General features: G+C 38.2%; 1 pseudogene; it reads left to right on the forward strand.

Moving 5' to 3' along the window:
• LOC104994692 overlaps positions 1-4,404 on the forward strand; it is a 21,499-nt pseudogene that overhangs the window by 16,688 nt on the left and 407 nt on the right.

Here is a 4,404-nt window from a genome sequence, read left to right on the forward strand (position 1 = left end):
ACAAAGGTCCATATACTCAAAGTTATGGTTTTTCCAGTAGTCACGTGTGGATGTGAGAGTTGGACTATAAAGAAAGCTGAGTGTCAAAGAATTGATACTTTTGAACTGTGGTGTTGTAGAAGACTCTTGAGAGTCCCTTGGACTGCAAGGAGATCAAACCAGTCCATCCTATAGGAAATCAGTCCTTAATATTCATTGGAAGGACTGATGCTGAAGCTCCAGTACTTTGGTGACCTGATGTGAAGAACTGACTCCTTGGAAAAGACCCTGATGCTGGGAAAGATTGGAGGCAGGAGGAGAAGGGGACAACAGAGGATGAGTTGGTTGGCTGGCATCACTGACTCAATGGACATGAGTTTGAGTAAATTCTGGGAGTTGGTGATAAACAGGGAGGCCTGGCGTGCTGCAGTCCATGGGGTTACAAAGAGTCGGACAACTGAGCGACTGAACTGATAATACTATTAAACATACAAGTTCAGCTACAATCACAGTGTAATATATATATTACATATATATCCTAATAGTAATTTCAATAAAGCAGTCCCTATGTCCTGATTTGCTTAGTAATGACTCCATTTAACAAAATAATGTTTTTAATTGTATACATCTGTACTGGCATAGCTTGCTATATCTATTTACATTTTTGCTGTCTAGTTGCTAAGTCGTGTCCAACTCTTTGTGACCCCATGGCCCACCAGGCTTCTCTGTCCATGTCTCCAGGCAAGCATGAGTTGCCGTTTCCTTCTCCAGGGGATCTTCTTGACCCAGGGATTGAACTCACATCTCCTGTATTGCAGGTGGATTCTTTACCTCTGAGGCACTGGGGAAGCCCTGTATCTATATACACAATATACTTAAAATTCTTAATAAAATTTAAAGATTTTATAAAATGTTTTGTGGTGATTTTTTAAGAGGGTAGTTCTATTTATTATAAAACTTTTATTCTCTAAGGGTAAAGCATTAAGACATCTACATGAAACATGTGAAATACTTTGTAAGAAAAGTAAGTAATGTGGGTACAATAGAAATTGGAGGTTTCAATATAAGGTTGCAATACAGCTTGTACATTCCTGCCTTGGAAGATTGCAAAAAGTCTAGGTACTTAAGAGTATTTACTTTTACATAATGAGTATTTCCCAATGGAAAGTGGCTTGAACCCAAGGGGTAAAATTTCTTTCCTTTGCGTTATTGATCTACACTTAATCTAGGTTTGAAAAACAAAGCAAAACAAAAAACAGCAGAAATAGCTAAAAAGGCATATTAAATTCCTTTGTGAAGTACCTTCATCATCAACTGTTTAGCAATGGCAATTCTCAAAGCACTTATAGTTACAATTTATTAGAAAATATATACATATACAAGCAATACACACACACACTCTCTCTCTACCTAAGAATCATTCAGAGACTTCCCTCATCCATTAGCAACATCTGCAGTTACAACCCAAACACCTAATGAAGGAAAACTGATCCCCAAAAGCATTTTTAACCAGAAAAATACATAAAGTATATTAATGTTTATGACCCTTACCTCAAATTTTGAGAAAACTTGTTACACAAGGATATCTAAAGTTATATACAAGTATAATTACATCAGAAGAAATGAATCTAAAAAGGAATAAACATTTATCTCTCTCAGACCAGCTTTTTAAATGAACTCCACTTTATGCCTAGAGTTTCTTATAAATTTTATTTTTTAAAATGTTGTGTATGTCACAATTTTATATTTTTAGTGCTTATTATGAAACTTTGTGAAATCGTTTCTTACTTCTGAGCTCGCCATGGCCAAACAGAAAAACCTTCTTCAGTCTTCGCAGGGAAACCTGCCTATGAGCAGTTTTTCATATCACAGAAAATGCTGGTCCTAAGGAGAAATCCGGAGAAGGTAATGGCACCCCACTCCAGCACTCTTGCCGGGAAAATCCCATGGACGGAGGAGCCTGGTGGGCTTCAGTCCATGGGGTTGTGAAGAGTCAGACACGACTGAGTGACTTCACTTTCACTTTCACTTTTCACTTTCCTGCATTGGAGAAGGAAATGGCAACCCACTCCAGTGTTCTTGCCTGGAGAATACCAGGGACATCGGAGCCTGGTGGGCTGCCATCTATGGGGTCGCACAGAATCAGACACGACTGAAGTGACTTAGCAGCAGCAGCAGCAAGGAGAGATCAGGAAACTCATAGTTTTTATGTATTTTTCATTTCTAATCAACAAAGCCATGAAGCAGTATCAAACTGAGTCCTTGGCTGTTAAATCAGAGGATTAAAGAAATAGCTATAAGAATGTTAAATAAACATCCAACTTCTTGTTTAAAAAATAATCTACAATTTTATCTACTTAAATCATGAATGAAAGGTATGAATTTATTATGCAATTTTTCTTTTCATTTCAACCACATACCAAGCAATGAGTTAGGTAAACACGTAGCTCATGGTGGTGAGTAAAACAGATGTAGCCTCTGCCCTCACAGAGCATAGAGTGTAGCAAGACACCCACTTAATAAGAAAGTAAATAAACATACAAATATATCACTTAAACACATGATGTGTTAAGTAGGGCAGTGACTAAAGCACTGTGTTAGAGAAAAAAATGGAAGGAAGGAATCTTCCAACTTTCTATAACGTGTCTTAGAAGGCCATTCTGAGAAGGTGCAATTTAAGCTTACATCTGATGAGCTGGAACAGGCCCCATGAAGAGAGGGGCAGAATTCTCCCAGTTGGAGGAACCACATATCCAAAGGCCAGTAATCTGGAAAAGTTGACCATCTCCTACTGGGAACTTAGAACAGGTTAGAATGGCCTCAAAACATTAATAATATTCTAAATGCTGATTCCTTATGAAGACTTTTATATATTTATCTCAATAGTCAGCTTTTATATGCACTTGTCCAGAAAAGAACGTGCTTTAGTTATTACCAAGATTAACATCAAATGATTTTTATTTAGAAGAAGAAAATGGCTATGCTGCTGCTGCTGCTAAGTCGCTTCAGTCGTGTCTGACTCTTCGAGACCCCATGGACTGCAGCCTATCAGGCTCCTCCATCCATGAGATTTTCCAGGCAAGAGTACTGGAGTGGGTTGCCATTGCCTTCTCCAGAAAATGGCTGTAGATGGATAGATATAGCTTTCCCAGGAATACTCTTTCCCCCATGACCTTAACTCCAACCTACAAAATTCTTCCCATCAGCATTTTCTTTATTTCTCACTCCTCTCTGTATCAAAAAGTTTTTCTATTCCTCTGTAACAATTAGCTGACTGAGGCCTCATAAACTAGCTTGCCATATTCACCTCCTTCATGGATATCTATTTTATTCATCTTCTTGTTTCTGACTCCCTCATAGAACTGGATTCCCTTCACCAATCAGCCTTAGATTCCTGTAATTCTTTCCACCACTCTTCTGACATTGCCAGTCACCCAACAGGCTACAGAAAAGTGAAGTATGTCTTTTCTGTGAGAATTCAACGCACTACACATGCAAAGTTTTAGAAGATACTGTGCTAAAATTTTTTTCTTGAAACAGTGCCTAGTAAAACATTCTATGCCCAATGAACACTACGCAGACATTACTGACTGATTCAACAATTAAGTTGAGAGGATTATATATTTCTGGCTGTGTCAAGTGTCCAACTAAATACATCATCATGCTAGTCAAAGAATTAAAGTAGCAACTACTCTTTCAAGTAGCCAAATATTTAATTGCAAATTTGGATTTATTTTTCTCTCCTGTAAATGAATAAGACTAATTTAAAAGTCAAGTCAACATTTTAATTAGAAAAGTTTTTTGGATTTGCAATTGCACATTTGGAGAAAAATTCTTTTAGCTTGTTTAGCATTTTATGTTTCAATGCAAATTTTGTCAAAGAACCAAATCTTTCACAATGACCTGGAATGCCTCAAATATAGTATGCTTCATTCAGCATAGCCTTGTGTAAAACAAACTTTCCTACCAAAAACCCATGAAGTACAAATACTGTACTATGACTGTAGATTACACAGGTTTAGTCAAAAGCATGATGTGGTAACCTGATTCAGAAGGTCTGGGTTTGAAACTCAGTACCTGTTTCCTGAGGTCCCACCTAGCTCTAACTTTCAAAAGCTGTAATAGGAATGATGGCTCTTGGTTTCTCTTTACTTTGGAAAAGATGACTGAAGAACACCTCCTCAGGAATGAAGGGAGCTAAAGCCATCTTAAAGGAGATCAGTCCTGGGTGTTCATTGGAAGGACTGATGCTGAGGCCAAAACTCCAATACTTTGGCCACCTCATGTGAAGAGTTGACTCATTGGAAAAGACTCTGATGCTGGGAGGGATTAGGGGCAGGAGGAGAAGGGGACGACAGAGGATGAGATGGCTGGATGGCATCATCGACTTGATGCACATGAGTTTGGGTGAACTCTGTGAGTTGG

This window comes from Bison bison, unplaced genomic scaffold (genome assembly GCF_000754665.1).
Source record: "Bison bison bison isolate TAMUID 2011002044 unplaced genomic scaffold, Bison_UMD1.0 scf7180017864263, whole genome shotgun sequence".
NCBI classification, from domain to species: Eukaryota; Metazoa; Chordata; class Mammalia; order Artiodactyla; family Bovidae; genus Bison; species Bison bison.